The sequence below is a fragment of the Trichosurus vulpecula genome, chromosome 1 (genome assembly GCF_011100635.1).
Source record: "Trichosurus vulpecula isolate mTriVul1 chromosome 1, mTriVul1.pri, whole genome shotgun sequence".
Lineage (NCBI taxonomy): Eukaryota > Metazoa > Chordata > Mammalia > Diprotodontia > Phalangeridae > Trichosurus > Trichosurus vulpecula.
In genome coordinates, this window is record NC_050573.1 from 312076754 (window position 1) to 312096563 (window position 19810).

Here is a 19810-nt window from a genome sequence, read left to right on the forward strand (position 1 = left end):
CTTTGTTGCTTCCAACTCTGCCACACCTCTCAAATCTGTCCCCCTTCTCTATTCCTATAGCTTTTATTTTATGCCAAACAAAATAATTTGAGAGGTGAGCAATGGCACTCAGTGCAGAAAGCATGCTACTTCCCCCAATGATTTGATAACCATTATATATCTAGATCTAGATCTAGATAGAGATCGATCGATAAATAGATATCCTTCAAAGACCTATAATTTCACTGGTGTAAGTACTCCCTTTGCTGACACAGATGACAATTTACTTGGGAGATGATCTTCAAGATTTGTTTTGGCTGAAAAATGCATTCCCATGTAGCCAGTGGGTCCTCAGATGACAGGGGCACAACCCATCACTGGTCCCATATTCAAGGTCCTTCAATTTTGGTAACATGTGCCAGAAAGTCTACTCCTTTTGCTCAAAAGCCCAGGATTTCTTCATTGAAAAAGTAGGTTGTAGGTCTTTTCTCACTCCACAAAGCATTTGCATTGGTTAGCTGTTCTCAGTGCCTAGGGGTGGTAGTCTACAAAGTATTTAGCAGATGGAGAATTTACACATTTGATCTATTTTATATGATTTCTGGGGCGGGGGGGGGGGGAAGGTTAATAAAATGGGTCTCAGCTCAACTGTATTAGCTTTGTTCTACATTTATCCTTAAATGCCAAGTGCAGACTCTCTATGACAATCTTCCACAGATGTTGCATTTTAGCGTGGATGTGAGACTCTGGATGTCCCATGTGTTATTTCTGCCAAGGTGTCTGAATGAGAACAACTGCTGCTCTTTTTTTGCAAGATATTGATTTTTTTAAATGACTTGCCTTAATCAGTCACAGCTACCCAGCTATTAGCACATCAATGTCCTAATCAGCCCACTGATGTTCAATGCCCACTGATGTCTCAATACTCTTCATGTCTAAATTTCACAAGTTTACCAATCACATTGATAGGGTTCTCACCAGAAGTATCCTGTTGTACATCCTGTCTCAGTCACCCTCTTATATTAAAAAAAAACTATATCTTTAAAAAAAGTACACAGCTTAGCTGTAATGTGTGCCCACTGCTTACTCAAGGGGCTAGATTAAGGGTGTACCCCAAGAATACTGTGCTGGAGTGATTTTTTTTAACTTTTGTCCTGTGATCCCCATCTTCTCACTACTCTGAGAGTTTATCAGGCTTCATCAAAACATAGATAAATAATAAATATATATGTTCTAGTACTGTCTCAGAATAAATACATGCAATTTGTCTTACTAACCTAAGGAAGGGATTGTTGTGCCCAGAGTGAACAGTCATATCCTTGCCTTGAAGATGTGAGAAATAAACCTATCCCAGAGAGTATAGACAATTTGTCCAAGATAGAGGAAAGAAGGAAGGGAAAGTCCCGTACTCAACCAACACGATTCATACAGACCAACCAATAACACCAACATCACAATGTCAAGCAAACCAGCAAACCACATGCCAATAACAGGTCAAGATAACATCATCAGTTCAATAATGCACCAACAATACAACAATAACATTCCAACAACACACCAAAGTCAAGCCAACTATACACCATTACACCATTAAAGTAAACATGAAAATTATACGCTAACAACACACCAACAGCACATTGTCAAGCACACATTCCAATTACACACCACCAGCACACCATTAAAGCCAACAACATGGCAATAGCATGCCAATAACATGCCAATTGCCTGGTAACATCACAACAACACAACTTCAAAATGACAGCATGCCAATATCTCACTGTCAAAGTCAGCAACACAATTACACATCAACAACATGCCAACATCACAATGGCAACTCAACAACATGCCAATTACATGCCAATAACATACCAACATCAAAAATGTCAAGTCAATAGCATGCCAACCACATGCCCATGCCCACACCACAATGTCAAAAAACACCAGTAAAATACCAACAACACACCATTGTGTCAAAGCAACAACACGCCAATGTCACAACATCAAAATCAACAACACATTGAACAGCATGCCAACCTAACAATGTCAAGACAATAGCATGCCAGTCACGTGCCAATAACATGCTAGCATCACATTAAGCCAATAACACCAACAACACAGCATCCAACAACATGCCAATATCATAACGCTGAACTAATATGCCAATAATATGCTAGCATGCTAACAACACATCAAAGCCAACAAAATGCCAAGATCACAGCATCAAAACCAACAACACATGAATAACATGCCAACACACTATCTTATCAAGCCAAGATGTCAACCATGTACAAATAACATACCATCACAATGTCAAGCCAACAACACGCTGACAACAGGCCAACATTACATCAAGCCAATAACATGCCAATAACACCCTGACATCACAACATAAAACTAAGAACCCTGCAACAATACACTAAAACATGCCAGTAACACCATCAGAACGTCAAGCCAACATGCCAACATCACAACATAAAGCCAATAACACACCATCATGTCAATCCAACTACACATTGGCTATGTACCAATTACATGCCAACAGCATGCCAACAACTAGAAATATCTGAAAACCTTCTTGAGTCTGTGTTGAAAGGGAGATGGAGCCACTGATAGCTAGGGAAAATCAATAAAGATGTTGATACAGGTGGCACTTAAGCTGATCCTTTAAGGAACTTGAGTGGTTTCTATGAAAATTCAAGAATCTAATTCAAAAAGAAAGTTCTTGAAACAAAAATTTCTTTGTCTTAAACCATGAACATTAGAACAATAGGGAGTGCGGGGGGTGGCAAAGTGTGAATGATAATACTTAGTTATTCTGTCTTCCAGGTTCTCCTGGTATAGGTACAAACCAAAGGTTTGATTTAGGTGGTTTCATGTGGTATTTAGAAACTCATTCAAAACATAATTTGATGATGAAAAGGGCAGAAAACATTTTTGTGTAAAGGAAAAGATTTACATTAATTATTAAATGGCATAATATTGTGGCTGTTAAAGGTGACAATTGATATCTAGAATGACAAAAGAACCTTTTAAAAATATTCTCTGTCTCTCTCTGTCTCTCTCTCTCTGTGTGTGTGTGTGTGTGTGTGTGTGTGTGTGTGTGTGTGTGTGTGTGTGAAGAAAGAGCTTTTAGATAATATTTGGACAAAAAAATCAGTTGCATATGACATAAAGATTCAAATCCCTTTGTGAATGATGTAAGATGATGCCTCACTTGTGTGGAAATGGTTTAATGTTTTAAGTAGGCAGAGAAAGGTCTTTTATTTATTAAAAACTAGATAGATGAATGTATAGGAACACAGTTTCAAGGTACCAAAGTGATGGGTGCTCATGGGGAAGCCTTCTGAGCTATAAGTGTGATGCATATTTTAGTTCATTTGTAAGTAACTCTTTTTTTGACTGAGGGAAACCTTTGAAAAAAGAAATATAAACATTTGGAGACTGAGGAATGATTTTTAAAGGAGTATTGTTTGATAGGAAAAGTTTATGGAGTTGTGAATTTTTAAGTGAAATATGAATCTCTGAGAGTCAGGAGGCTCCCATTTAATGTATAAGAACTAGGAAGAAAAACTGATAGGTAGAAAAACCCTGACATAGGAGCTTGAGGAGGAGAATCGAAGACCCTGCACACTTGAAGACACTGCACACACACGAGGGCTTCAAAGTTGCTCAGGTTCTAGCAGTTAGAAGTAGACAATTCACAGTAGGCTTCAGCTGAGTCATTCTTGATTGCTGGGAGAGAGAATTGATTTCTTTGGCCTAGCACTTCAGTGTTAACTATTACCCTTCAAGGCCACATCCTCCTTTCTCATTCTAAAGATAAAAAAACTGATGTTCACAAAGGTTAGGTGACTCATTCAAGGCCACACAGAGAATTAATGGCCAGTCCGAGAAAATCTTTCTAACATTTAGAGATATGCTAAAGTGAAACTTGGGAAAGTGGCAGCTTTCCCCTTCCTAGAGCTCTTTTAAGCAGAGCATAGGTGACCATTTATCAAGTGTATTATGTTGGTGGAATTATCATTCGGTCATAGTTGAGACTAAATGGATGTTGAGGCTATCTAACCCTGTGATTCTGAGATTTTGTGGTCCAAGACTTCTTGAAGAACACGGCGTTAATTGTTTTGGATCATTGTATTGATTAGAATAGCTGTCTTTCTCTTTCCCAGTTTATCGTTGTACAATACTGCTGTTACTATATATAATATTCTCCTGGTTCTGAACACTGGACTTTGCATCCATTGATATGTCTTCCCAGGTTTTCCTAAAACCATCCCCCTCATAATTTCTTATAGCAGAATAGTATTCCATCATAATAACATAGTATATAGTTGTTAATAAGTTGCATTTCTTCTTTTGAAAAAAAAACTCATAACTTTTTAAGAAAGATCCAGCCCAGGCCAACATATTTAGAGCTGAAATTTATGTAGCAATAGACATGATCTCATTTGAGCCTTATAAGAGCCCTGTGATATGATTACTACAGGTGTTCTTATTCCCATTTTAAAAGTAGGAAACTGAGGTTCCAAGTGAGTAAATGCCACATTAAGGAATTAAATGACACACATTGGGAAAATATCAGAGGCAGGATTTGAACCCAAGCTTTCCTGACTCTAGGACTACTATGCTAGTTCACCTATACCTCACCACACAGTTAGATATAGTATGGTAGAGTGAAAAGAGCTCTACATTCAGAGTGTGAGGACCTTGACTTGATTCCCAGCTCCTCCCTGTAGTTGCCACCTCTGTGACCATGGGCGAAGGACCTAATCTCTCTGTATTTGAGGCATGCTCTGGAGCTAGAATAGGATACTGTTGCAATAATGTGTGGTGATAAAGTGGTGATGAATACATGAATTAAGATTGTATCCATCTAAGGAAAGAGAAGGGAACCAATGAAAGATGTTGTAAAGATTAAACTAATAAGACTCAGCAACTGAGTATATATGGAGAGTGGGGAGATGATAAAGAGATCAAGAGGATTTAGGGATGTAATCCAAAGTACTAGGAAGGTAGAGATATCCAGTAGGTAGTATTGCAAAAAAGGGAATTCAGGAGAGAAATTAAAGTTGAGTCTAGACATCAGTCATTTGTATGGAAGTAATTATTGGTTCTCAGGCAGTTCCTGGCTATGTGACTCTGGGCAAGTCACATAACCCAGTTTGCCTCAGTTTCCTCATCTGTAAAATGATCTGGAGAAGGAAATGAGAAACAATTCTAGTATCTTGGCCAAGAAAACCCCAAATGGGGTCGTGGAGAGTATGACATAACTGAAAAATGAATGAACAAAAATAACTGAACCCATGATAGCTGATGAGATACCTTGTGATAATGAGTAGAGAAAAAGAAAATGAAGAGACCCTAGGATAGGATGCAGACATGACTAGTGATTCAGAAAAAGCAACTGTAAAGGTAGACCCAGGAAAGAAAGAGAGACGATGGTCGACAGCAGCAAAAATAGCAAGGAAGTCCAGCAAAATGTGTGATCTTGGAGTATAGGTCCTCCTCATTACCTGTCCTAGAATGTTTGATTTTTATCTGTACGTGTCTATAAATCTTCCATATCACTTCTATCCATATCCTCTGGTTCCTTTAACATCTAGATTCATGTACCCCTTGGATTGTCATTCTCTTCATGGAATTGGCCCATATCCACCTCCATTTCTTCTAGTACAAACACAGCGTGATGTATTTTTTGTACCAGTTCTCACAGGCAAGTTTTGTAATACATTTTAGCCTAGTTATATTCACCATACATCTTTCTGTTGGCACTCCTCTGATACAATGTATTTGTCTTGGATAGACAAGTGGCCGCTCATCATTCTGGTTTTGAAACAATGAAATTCTGCAGGATTGATAGGGCTGCTAGAAAATTACATCTGAATAACATTTAACTGGACTGGAATTTCCACGTTAATGGAAAACTAAAGTACTCCTAAAAAGCTTACTCACTAGGGAAATCAAACTACACATGAATTTATCTGTAATACAAGGAGAACAAAGTATTTATATTGTTACATTGGCGATCATGATGTTCCCCTAAGAGAGCACTAGACTCCATTCTCTTGGTAAATTTAGAATTAAGTATTACATAATTGGAAGAAAAGATATAAGAAATAATGATCAGGTTTAAAGTCAAAAATTATCATTTTAAAGGGAAAAAATGTTTTCCTAGTAAAAAGATCTGAGTGGATACAGAAAAAGTACACTGCAAAAAAAAATTCAATTTAGTCACATAAATTGATCTATACAAACAGAAAAAAACTCTCAAATTCTGTGTCAGATATACTAGCACATTTTACGTAAATATAATGTGTAATTGCATCCTGATAAGGCCAGAGCAAGTAATATTTGATCTCTAGGTGCCTTATTCCTTATTTTGTTACAGGTAGTTATTATTATTTCAATTAATATTTTATTAATTTTTCCCTCTAATTACCTTCCCAGTGGGAAAAAAAGAATAAATTCTCAATACACACCTTTAAAAAGGTTTAATTGACATCAGCTGATGGGAAGTCGCCAGGTGCCTAGTAACTCCCCAGAACAGAAGGAGATACAAATATAAATGGGGTTTTATACAGTTTTAGGACAAGCAACAAAAGAAGCCTATCAGTTAAGGCTCCTCACTTTCCTTTTTTGGAGGATCAGTGATGGGGATCAAGTGATTTGGTGGGTGGGAAGAGAGAAGGCCTTAATTTTGGAGTAACCTTAGTGTCATCCAAGATCCGATCTGTTCTGGGTAGGGGTGTTTCCATATAGTTTGTCTCATTAGATCATCTGAATGTCCAAGTGGGACCAGAGGTCTAAGATAGTAGAAGTGTCTCTTTGAGATGGAATTAGGCAGGCTATATTTCTTTGATCTGTAAGGCTACCCTTTCAGGGGAGATGTCTCACTCAAACTCACAGCACACAGGTTTTGTACCTTTACTCCTCATGGTTGAACCATTTTACAGGTGAAGAACCTGAGATCCGGAGGATGTTAAATGACTTGTTCATGGTTACATAAGTAGCAAAGCACAAAGGCAGGATTTGAACTCATCTTCTCTAACCTCATCAACCAGGTTAGTGATAATAGAGGCATAGATTTAGAGATTGGACAAGTATACCGTGCAGTGGTTAGAGTACTGGGCCTAAAGTCAAGAAGACCCATCTTCCTTAGTTGAAATCTGGCCTCAGACACTTACTAGTTGTATGACCCTGGACAGGTCATGTAACTCTGTCTGCTTCAGTTTCCTCATGTGTAAAATGAGCTAGAGAAGGAAATGGCAAACCTCCCCAATATCACTGCTAAGAAAATCCCAGATGGGGTCACAAAGAGTTGGAAAATAACTGAACAACATTTTACATATAGATAGATATTCCTGACTGAAATTTCCATGCTAGTCCTTAAACTTAATAAAGGTGATAGAAGCAAGGTCAAAACACAAGTATGTAATCCAAAAGCCATTATCTACCACTAATATAATGACACAGATCAGAAGAGGTCAGCAGGACCCTAAGGGAATTGGGGACTGGACAAATATGATTTAATCATAAATTTATAGACTCATAGAATGTTGGAGTTAGAAGGGAAACCAGTAGCTTACAAACCATCAAATCCAAGCCCTAGTCATGCAGGGAAATGATGCCCAAGATCACTGAGAAAATCAATAACAGAACCAAGAGCACCCCTCCAGTGATATGACTCACAGTCCAGAATTCTCTCTACCATGTTGCCTGAGGAAACATTTTGAACATAATAAACCAAGAAAAGAAGGCCTTAGTGGGATCCTGGAGGTTCAGGTAAGGGCATAAAGGCATTAGGTGCTCTTCAGCAGGGAACATTTTTTAAAAAGTGGGAAGGTGAGGGTTTGAGGGAGAGAAGGAGACATCAAAGACTTAAGTTCATGTCCTCCACAACTTCTCTCAGGAGCAATGGTGTAGGGTCAGGGGATTAGATATTAGGGGACATTCCTTTATTTGCATCATAGAGAAGGAACTGGGATTAACCTGCTTTCGTAGGGGATCATTTCTCTCATCTTCTCACTGCCATCTTCCTACCAACAACAGATCAACACCTTTAGCCACAAGCATGTCTTGGAATATTTAAACCTTTCAGCTCCTGTACTTTGGAGGCCTATTATATTTCACAGGGCCTGATATTTTTAGGTAGCCCCAGCTTCTCTTCATCTTACATCCTGACCATCTTCTTACCAGTCACTGTTCTGCTATCTCTCCTCTCCCCCCACAACCTCCCATTCTCCTTTTCTAGTTCTGAACCATAATCAAATCAATAATACCATTGCTGTTGGAATGGATATATCAATCTATTCCTCTTTGGATATACTCACTATTCCTGTGACTTTTTAGACCAAAGCAATCTATCACCACTCCCTTATAGGTGCCATAGCAAGTAGAGTCCCGGATTCAGGATGACCTGTGTCCGAATCCTTCCTCAGACACTTAGTACCTATGTGACCTTGGACAAGTCACTTAGCTTCTGTTTGCCTTAGTTTCATCATTTGTAAAATGGAGATAATATTAGCACCTGCCTCCCAAAGTTGTGGTGAGGATCAATAGAGGTAATATTTGGAAAGCATTTAGCACAGTGCCTGGCACATAGTAGGTGGTATAAAAAGTTAGTGTTAGTTCATTATTATTATATTTGTTGACTTGGAGTTCCTTGAGACCAGGCACTGTTTTTTGCCTTCGTATGCTCAATGCTCAGCACAGAGCCTGACTGATGGACTAACCCTATTAGGATATAAGCTCTTTGAGGGAAGAGACTGGCTTTGCTTGTATTAGTAACCCTAGCACTTAGCAAAGTACTTGACATATGGTGAATGTTTAAAATGGTAACATAATAAATAAAGTTTTTGGAGGCAGGAAGGCCTGAGTTCAAATCCTGCTTCAGACACTTCACTATATTCCCCTGGACACATCACTTACCGTCTCAGTTTCCTCATCTGTAAAAGAAATAATAACAGCACATACTTCATAAAGTTATTGTGAGGATCAAATGAGATAACACATGTAAATTTCTTTGAAAACCTTAAAATGCTATATAAATGCTAACTGGTATTGTTTTTCATTTGCTCACTCATCCTCTCTCTCCCTTAGCTTCACCCATTCATAGCAGACTCAAGAAGAGTGTGTAACTTTAGAGGACTTGCGGTAGAACACAATGCTCCGATGATTATTACTAACTTTGTGACTTTAGGCAAGACATCTTTCTAGTTCTCCATTGCTTCATCTGTAAAATGAGCCAGATAGGCTAGAAATTACCTTTAAGTTTCTATTCAGCTCTAGATCCTATGGTCCTGAGTCACTTCACCTCATACTATGGATGCCATTCAATTCAAAAAGCAATCAGTGATCTTTTGTAAAACATGAGATTTAGTATCTAAGGGATATCTAAAGTCACTTCTAGTTCCATAATCAGAAGCAGGTTCCAACATTTTAAGAAAGGACTTCCTTATTCATTATTCTCCTGATAGCATATAACAAAAAGGAGAAATGAATCAAAGAGGATATAGCCTCAGATAAAGGTACCTTCTCTGTGGCTCCCAACCACTCTTTGTTAATTCATTCATTCATTCATTCACTGAACTAGAATTTTTCAGCACTTGTTTATACCTAGCACCTTGGCTGCTGACAAGGGAAAATCATTTCACTTCCTTACTGCTTAGTCAGTGAAATAAGACTTGTTTCCATAAAGGAAGAGAATAAAAACAACGGCTTAAATTCATACTGCTGATCTAGTGTCAGCCTAAGGATGGGGTTGGGGTGGGGAAAGGGAGTGAAGAGAGAAACAGACTGACAGCTAAGAGATAAGGGTTCTTGTCTCCCCCCAGTAGCTGTGTGACCCTGCTTATGTCTCTTAACCCTTGACCTGCATTGAATTCATTTCAACTGTAAATCCCTTAAAGTCAGGGGCTTAGAAACCCAAGTGATTAGTATAGCATCCCTCCTGTGTCAAAAAAATAATGAACACATATCAAGTGTTTGTTGAATTTCAATCAAATCTGTAAAGTGAGGGAACTGGTGGAAAGAATCATTTTAATCCCATACTGTTCCAAAACTTCATGATTCTTTGAATAGAAATAAAGATGACATCTACAACACAACCTTGGTGAAATGCATCTAATTAGTTGAGCAGCATTGAACACATTGCTTAAACTTTTTGGCTATCTAATTTTCCTTTAGAACCACAATTTTAATTCTGAGTTGGACTGGATTTGTGTCAAAGGACCTTGTCTTGGACTTCCTATTGCGCCACCTGTGTGACACTGGGCAAGTTACTTAAACTCTGAGCCTGTTTCCTCATCTGAAAAAAAAGGAATGAGCAGATTACACTAGATGACCCCTCAGCTGCTTTCTGGCTCTAAATCTGGGGGTGTTAATATTTTTTCCTCTTTTTTGAATCACGGATGCCATTGGAATCATTGTGAAACTTCTTTTCAGAATGTCTTAAATGCATAAAATAAAAATAATATGCTTACAAAGGAAATTAATATATATAAATACAGTTATCAAAATGTTTAAAAAAAAGTTTACAGATTTCAGACCCCCTGCTCTAAATCTATAATGCTATGATCCCTAAGATCCTTTCTGGCTCTACCACACTGGAAATGTCCTGAATAAGATTTATTAAGGTTGGGACTAAATGACCTCTGAGGCCTTTTCCAAAACCAAGACTCTATGGGGCTATCATTATATTCAGGAAGGGAAAACTTGAGCCATATCTCTAAGTAAGTAATGGACACAGATCACCAAAGAGTCGTCAAGGAACTCTAATTCTTTCTTTATCCCACCACAGCCCTTTCATTCAAGTCGACAAGTGTTTATTAAGTATCTGCCATGTTCTCAGTGTTGGACGTTCAATGACAAAACTGAAATATCCCCAGCCTTCAAAAAGTTTACATTCCACTGAAGGCAAGAGTGGAGAAAATCATGTATAAAAATAAGCAAATATGTCCATGTGTGTATAATATGTATATATGCACATTTTTGTGTGTACAGGTTTGGCTATGAGAGAGAAGAATATTGTCATCCACTCTTCCAGTTGGTGAAAAACTTCTTTTCCTCCTACTGCATAATTGCTCCATTTTGGCTGTAAGAATGGTCATGCTACTTACCCTCAGGAAGATTCTACCCTAGGAGAATGAATAGAGCTGCTCAAAAGAAAAGAACCATTGGTGCACTTGAGGAAGGGCACTGTCTCTTCAGAAGAATAGAAGACCCTTCTTTAGGCCAGGTTTAGCTGCCCTGGTTCCTGTGTGCTAATTTTGGAGGAGCTCCCTCGCCAATGTATTTAAGCAGCACAGTAAAGCACCTTACTGCCCAGCTTCACCACAATTACTATTGATTCGCTGGCATACACTCCCTCAATAGTAAAAACCTGCCAGGATTTACTTCTAAAGCTTTTCCCTTCTCGAGGCTGTCATTCTTAAGCATGAAACTCCTTTAACCTTGTGAATTTTTTGCTGTTGCTAATATCGCATTAGTAAATCATCAATCTAAATGATGAGAAAAGGAACTGTTTCTCCTGTTGCAGGATATGCAACATTATGCCCCAGTAATTTGCCCCATAGATCTTTCAGGGGTACTAGAAAAATGGACTACTAAAAGAAGGGGGAGAGCTGCTTGAGGTTGATGGTACAATTGAGCTGAATCCAAACTTTATTGGTATTTCTCAGTTTCTATTTGAGAACTTGGCCTCATTTCTTATTAAGCTTTAATCACTGAATGGGCACTGCCTCAGTCAAACTGAGACCTGTTAAAGTCCTTAGCTAAAAAAGGCCAAAGTCTCCCACTGCATCCTGGGCAATCTCCAGTTGCCCTGATCCACATCTGGCCACTGGACCCAGATGGCTCCAGAAGACAAAATGAGGCTGATGACTTTGCACAGCCTGCCCTCACTGAAATTCAATTCACTGGAATTTCATAGTATCACCTCCCTGATGTCATGGTCCTCCTTGAAAATGAAGAAAAATAGCAATTTGTAAATTTCTAAACAAATGGAAAGGATGTATTTGGACGAAAATATTTATAGCAGATCTTTCTGTGGTGGTTAAAAGTTGGAAATCAAAGGGATGTCCATCAAGTGGGGAATCCCTGAACAAGGTGTGGTATATGATTGTGATGGAATATTATTGTGCCATAGGAAATGACAAGCTGGATGATTTCAGAAAAATCTGGAAAGACTTACATGAATTGAAGCAAAGTGAAGTTGAGCAGACCCAGAAGTACATGGTATGCAGTAAAAGCAATATTGTACAATAACAAACTGTGAATGACTTAGCTATTCTCAGCAATATAATGATCCAAGACAATCTGAAAGGATTCATGATGAAGCATGCTACCTGTCTCCAAAGTAAGAACTGATATTGTCTGAATACATACTGGAACATGTTGTTTTTAACTTTCTTCTTCCCTTTCTTTCTTCCTTCCTTTCTTTCTTCCTTCCTTTCTTTCTTTCTTTCTTTCTTTCTTTCTTTCTTTCTTTCTTTCTTTCTTTCTTTCTTTCTTCTCATACAAAATGACTAATAACGGAAATGTTTTACATGATTGCACATATATAGCCAATATCAGATTGCCACCTCAGAGAGGGAGAAGGGGAGGGATGCGGGGATAGAATTTGTAACATAAAACTTTTTTAAAACAAACAAATGTTAAAAATTGTTTTAGTGTAATTTGGGAAAATAAAAAGAAATAGACATAGAGATAGATAGATTACATGTGTGTATGTTATCTATCTATATACAATATACAAATACAAAAAATATTGTGAAGATGATTCTTCTCACCATTGGTACACAGAACATGTTTGTTCTTATGAACAAGAAATCTATTAGCCTAAAACACAAACAACTCTTGTAGTGAAAGAAGTCAGCAGGCATCACATCCAAATAGTAGTCCTGAGGGAAACAAAGCTGGTAAATGAATACCAGCTTCCTGAAATTGGAGATGGATACAAGTTTTTCTGAAGCAGCCACAGTTATGGTGAGTGCTGTGAAGCTGGTGTAGGTTTTGAGATCAGAATTAATCTAGTCAACAAGCTTATATGCCTCCCAAAAGGAGAGGCTCATGACAATGTGATTGCCACTTGCAGGCAAGTGCCACACAACCATTGTCAGTGTCTATGCTCCCACCATGATGAACGCTGATGAGGACAAAGAAAAATTTAATGATGACCTGTAGATCCTCATCATCAATAGATGAAAGAGGACAAGCTTGTAATTCTGGGTGACTTTAAGGCCAGAATAGGTACAGACTATCAGACATGGCAGGGAGTCTTTTGAAGGAACGGAGTTGGAAACAGAAATAACAATGATCACTTAATATTGAAAATCTGTGTGGCTCATGATCTTATCACCAACACTGTCTCCAATTTATGTAAATGCAATAAAATTTCATGAATGCATACTCATAGAAAACATGACACTTAATAAACTATTAAGAAGAAGAGACGACAGGATATGAGAGTAATAAACGCTATACGTAGAATAGTGCTAGACCAATCAGAGACTTATCCTCTCCAAACTACACATCTATATTCAACCAAAGGCAAGACAACTACTGAAAAATATAATGTCAAGAAATTAGAGCACTTCTTCACGTGTGAACAGTTGGTTTTTAACTTGGAGAGAAAGCTGAGCCAACAAATGCCTGGCAACAGTGGAGCAGAAAAGGAGTGAGTAGCTTTCAGAGATTTTGTGCACAACACCACGTTTACTCATCTGGGCCAAAACACTCACAAACACCAAGATTGGTGTGATGAAAATGATGGGCAAATTCTGAAGCTGCTAAATGAAAAACAAGAATTTTACATTATTTACCATCATGAGAGTTTATCTATCTCTAAGAAGCCAGCATTTAACTTCATCAAAACTGCAAGTGAAGCTTAGAGAGACGCAGGATTCTTGGCTCAGTAAGAAGGCACATGAAATTTAGTTTTACACTGATAGGAACAATCCAAAGCAAACGATTCCCTGAAGGCTATTTATTGGCCAATGATGTATGGTGCATTTCAAATACTCAGTGCTGATAGAGCCACAGATGACTGTGCACCCAATGCAGCCTCTGAGGCTGAGATGCAACAAAGTATGGATGAATTCTCTACTGCTTGTGCTGATTTTGGCTTACCAATTAACACCAAGAAAACAGAGCAAATGGAGAAATTTTGAATGCTGTGGATAAGTTCACTAACCTGGGGAGTATATTTTTCCAGGAATGCAAACATGGATGATGAGATTGATACGCACATTACCAGAACTAGCTCAATGTTTGGGAGGCTCTGAAGGAAAGTATGGGAGAGAAGTATTAATTAGACTGCCTACCAAACTGAGGGTCTACAGAGCTAGTGTGCTGACCTCATCGTTATATGGCAGAATTTGCCAGGAAACAGAATGGCTTCCATTTGAATTGTCTTAAGAAGAATCTGAAGATCACCTGGGGAAAATAATGTACCAGACACTAAGATTGTTTCTTCAACTGAACTGTTCTTGAACTAAACTTGAACAGAAAAAGAACTTCAGTCCTTTCCTTCCTTCCTTCTTTCTTACTCCATCTACTCTAAATCCATTGCTTTATAACAAATGTGCATAGGGTCAATCAATAATCAATATATTAAGCACTTAATATGTGTCATGCTCTGTGCTAAGTAATGAGGAATCAAAGGCAGAAAACGTGATCCCTTCTTTCAAGAAGCTAACATTCTAATGGAAGAAATCAGACACCAAGCACCATTATAGACTTAGCATTTGCCATAAAGAATAAGGAGGCTGGGGGCCTGTATTTTGTGGTCAAATCAGGACATGCCTGATGTTCTGTGAGGCCGATAAGGAAGTAAAAATATTGGGACTGGGGGCAGCTTTATTAAGATTCCATCAATATCACTTATCATGGGGAAATCACCTGCCCTTGCAAAAGCCATGGGCCATGAATTTTTCTTATGGTCAAGCCCTGCAGGCATCTGTCTTCAAGACCTGGGATGTGAAGAAGGAAAATGCCCACAGTGCCCAAGGGGAAAATATTAAATGGAACACAGTTAACATCCAAGATGCTTAAGACAAGTATACTCCAATGGAAAGTCAGGAGCTGCAGCCAGCAAGTCACTTCTTGTCTCTAACCATGCTTAATAAGTCAAGGCCTTCTACCTGAGGATACTCTAAACACTCCAGGCCATCCCTTACAGTACAGGAAGAGTATGAGATCCCAGAGCTTCGTGCTGGCCTCTCCTATCACTGCTAATTGGTGTTTTTGCTCTGTGGTAAATTTAGTGACCCTTCTTCAGCCCACTTTTTCCAATAAACAACTATTTAACAATGTGGGGGCAGGGTTTGAGTCCCAAAACTGATTAACAGCTTCTCATCAATGAACTCTAAATATACTAGGGTAGGTAGCGAGGAGGGGAGACTTAGAATTCCAAGCATCACTTTGTCACATTACAATTCATTTTCTCTCAGATTAAGGTTCAATGCATAGCTGAGGTTTAAGGTTTACCACCTTGCCCTGACACATATTCTCTCTGTCTCTGTCTCTCTCTCCCTTCCTCCCTCCCTCCCTCCCCTAAACATGGAATCTTCCTACTCTGAATACTCTCCCTGTTTACTCTTTCCAAGGTCTCAAAATTGAACCTCTCTCCATGCTTCCTTAACCAAACTGAAAGAACTCTGGGATGGAATGTTAATTCCCAGCCCAAGCTGCTTCCTTTATCTCTTTCCTTCCCTCCTCCACTCCAAGATTTCCCCATGAGCCCAGCTTGGATGGCCCCAGGGAAGACATGGGCAGCATGGCACCCCACCACATGAATGGATCCTTAGGGTCAAGTGACATAAATGGACTTCCAAAAAATCCCCTAAACACCATAAAGAGCATGAGCAATCCCCTGGCACTCCCAGAGATGATAGTGAATCAGGAGGAAACTTCCTCCATTCTGTCAAAAGGTAATTTAAATGTTATCTAAACCAAACCTCTCTCTAACCTGTGGATGGCTGGAGACAAACAGAGTAAGCTAAAGACAGGAGAAAGAAGTTAAATTTCAAATTGAGGGAAACAGCTCACAAGCAAAGTCCACATTCCTAAGAATTATGACAGGGGTAGCATTTTTAAGGGTGAAAACCACAAATGGCTGGACCACAACACAGGGATTCTTGGGTGTTGTCTGAACAGTTTCCAAGTTCTTTGGGCCATTGAGCCTTGTGATGGCTCAACTGGACACAGAACCAAGGTTAGGGTGGCTGGGAGCAGAAGAAAGGAGCTTGCTTCAGTTTACTTGGTGGTTATAAGCATGGGGATTGCTAGTATGTCAGAGGATCTGATCAATTAATTTCAGCTGCAGCACATTGGGTACAATCCCAGCTTCCAAGTCAAGATTCCCTGGAAAGTAGGGAAGTACTAACAAATCTAAATGGTATAATCACTACACATAACATATCAATTCATATAAAAGTGATAAATCTCATGACAACATTCCCTCCTTTTGGTCAAAGACCAGAATGGACTTGCAAACCAAACAACCACCTGGAATTTGATTTTATGCAGGATAGAAATGGATAGTCGAGAAACAAGGCCCACACTGCAGCAAATGCCAAGATAGATGTCAAGACCAGTAAGTAGAAGAGACATTAGACCAAAGAAGAGAGAGCAGAGAAAGCTGCCAAGGTTTCCAGGTAGCCAAGAGAACAAGTCAAAGAAAGGTTATAAAGAGAAATATTTCCAAATACTTTGGTCCCTATTCCATAAACCTTCTGCTTGCTTGTTTAGAGCAGTAAGATCTTCCCTGTGAGAAAGGATTAGTTGACATAGAAACAGCATTCCTCCCCAATGAAGTCGCATGCCCCACCCTGCTCAGCAGTTAGGACATCCAGCACCTGACAAATGAAATACAATGAGGGCAAGAGGATCTACCTGCATTTGGAACTTGGTGATGAGCCTTACAGTGCACTATAGGCCCATGTCTAACTCTATCAAGAGGTTTCCAATGGACTGGTACAGCATTCCAGAAGTTACTGCAGTACCAGTCACAGGTCAGATGGCAGCCATTGGAGTCACAATGGGCAGGAAAGCAGACCTCCATTGTTGGTGGAGGAACAATCTTAGCCAGAGAGGAGGTTCAGCAGAGTGGTCCCCTGGGAATAGGGATAACTTGGGCGTAGTACAGACAAGGATGCAGAGACCTTCCCCAAAAGGAGGGAGTCTACGATATAGAGAAGAGCCCCATAGGAAAAACAGTCCAGTGGAGGAGGGTAATTTGACCACAAAGGTGCAGGTGTCAGAAAATGAATCCCAGGCAGAGTAAGTGAGACTCATAGAGTAGAGGGACTGAAGACAAGGGTAGTCAGTGTTGTTGTTATTATGGAATAAGAGCCCATTCTGGGTATCCCACACTACCCCAGAAATAGAATGGATGCCTTTACAATTGCCTTGGTTCAGAATGAAGGTCAAGGATCTGACACTAAATTTGTTAGAGCAGGCTCCTGTACTCCATTTGCCACAGGGGCCATCAACAGTGTTATAGCATACCCCAGTCCCATTCAGGGAAATATGTAGCTGCAGAAGGTGACCAGGGGAGCTAAGTGGGGTCTCCACAGGTGTAAGGGCAACAAAGTGGGATTTTTTACTATTTTTTCTTTTGGAGTGCTTCTCAGCAGCAAGGCAATCAAGTGCCTTTGATTTGAGTCTTGCCTTTGTTTGTAGGAAGGACCACACCCTTTTGCTAATTAGGTCACAAGAGGTGTGAAGCCCTCTAGGCATATGAAGCTCTCAAGAGGTATGAAGCTCTCTGACCCTGAAGAAGCTATATATACTCTGAGGTTGGCATTTTGTTTGGGGCTCACTCATTCAAGAGTACTGGTATGGAGACTCTGGGTAGCTGTTAAGGAGCCCTACCCCGCCGGTTTTGAAAACCCAGATGTTGGTGCTTTTCTCTCTGGTAACTATATATAGATAGCTTTGGTCAGACAGATAGAAGCCTGTCTGTTGAATAAGTGTTATTTTGCTCTGTTTATAATTTCTGTTTGCAATTTCTCTTTGTATTTTCTCTGAAGTTCAGGGTGCTGACTTTTTGCCCTGAACTAAGTGAATAATATAAATATATTTTATTAAAATGAGATTATAAACCCCTTAAAGTTGCTTTCCTTAGAAAAGCAAATCCAAGAACCTGTGCTGGCAGCCCTCCCATGCACTGGTGTTATTGCTCTTACACTCCCACAGCAGCTACTAGCAACATTATTGTTACAAGGGGGAGAAACCCATGAGGAGTTCAGAATGAAGGTGCAATTAAATTACATTGCATGGGATTTAATGATTCAAGGCAGGGGCCCATAATGCTGCTTGTACCCAGGATACAAAATGGAGCCTGAACTTCTAGACAGACTCCTGAGTGTAACGGACCCATTAGGTAAGGGTCTGAGATGAAAGGGGCCCTAAATTCCATGGCTGAGTTCTCTATTTCTTGGTTATGCTGCTCCATTTCCCCATATGTGACTATGGGAGTGCCATAAGAATGGGGGGGGAAGGTAGGGGTTGTAAGCTGCTTCACTTTTGACAGATGCTGCTCTTTGGAAAAGACCAATTGGTTTCCTACCACAGGTCAACATAGGAGTTTTTGGAGCATGCTGACTGACCTCCCCCTCTCAGAGGGTCAATGAAGTAGAAATTCCACTGGGGTCATGATGCAGGCTTCTAAGGGTTTCTATCAAGGCTGCATCCCTCCTTGTGAAGTTTTTCCTGATTCATAATGAGCATCCTTCTCTGGGCTATAGCTATTTCTTCTTTTGTTAGGCTAAGAGGCCTAGGCAGACCTTCAAGGAGAGATGAGAGTGCTATGAGAGCTGTGCCTTTGGGGCAGAGTGATGGCCTTATAGGAACTGTGCTATGGGAGTCATGCCTTCAGGGATTAGGGGAATTAATGCAGTCTTAGCTACTTGGTAAGGTAAGTCCTTTCCACTAGCATGGGCTCTGTTTTCTCAGCAGTGCACTGGAATTTTAATCACTGCTATGGTTTGAGGAAGCAACAATCTAATAGATGGGAAACCTGTTTCTGATTCTTACCCTGAGGAGATGAGGAAGCCCCAAAATTTCCAGAGCATACCAAAATCGTGTGCCACCCAAAATTCACACCAGCTATCAGTATAAATGTTAATCCTTTTTCCCTTCCCTAATTCACAGGACCTAGCTACTGCCTTGAGTTTAGCTTGTTGTGCCAAGTGGGCATCAAATAGTGATGAAGCTTCAACCACTTCTGTGAAGGTGACAATGCCATAACTGGGAACTAAGTCTCCTTCCTCATTCCCGAGGCAGGATCCATCAGTGTGGCAGTCAAAGTCTGATTTCTCTAAAAAGGTGTCTTTATGGTCTTCCTGAGGGGAAAGCAAGATGTCCAGATAAATTATACAGTCATGGTCTAAAGTCACATCATCACTTTTAACCTCAGGTAGAGAGGTGGCAGCATTGAATGTATTTACACCTTTGATAGGCTAGGTTTGGATAACAAAGTCACTTCAAGATTGGCTAGCCTGATAGAGGACAAATGCTGGGTATTGTGTGAATTAAGAAGCATTTTAACAACGTGGAAAATACATACAATCAAGGAAGAGTCAAGACAAATGTCCTCAATGGCAGAAACAAGGACAGCTGTAGCCACCACTTCACTGAGACGACCTAGGAGACCCTTGGGGACATTGTCCAAAGTCTAACTATAGTATCCCACAGGGCAAAAATTTTCACCATATTTTTGTGTCAGTATACAAAATGCATTCCCTCCTTTCTCAGAGGCAAAAAGATTAAATAGGAGAGAACAGTGTGGGAGAACTAAAGTTGGTTGGTGCAAGAGGGCTATTTTTAG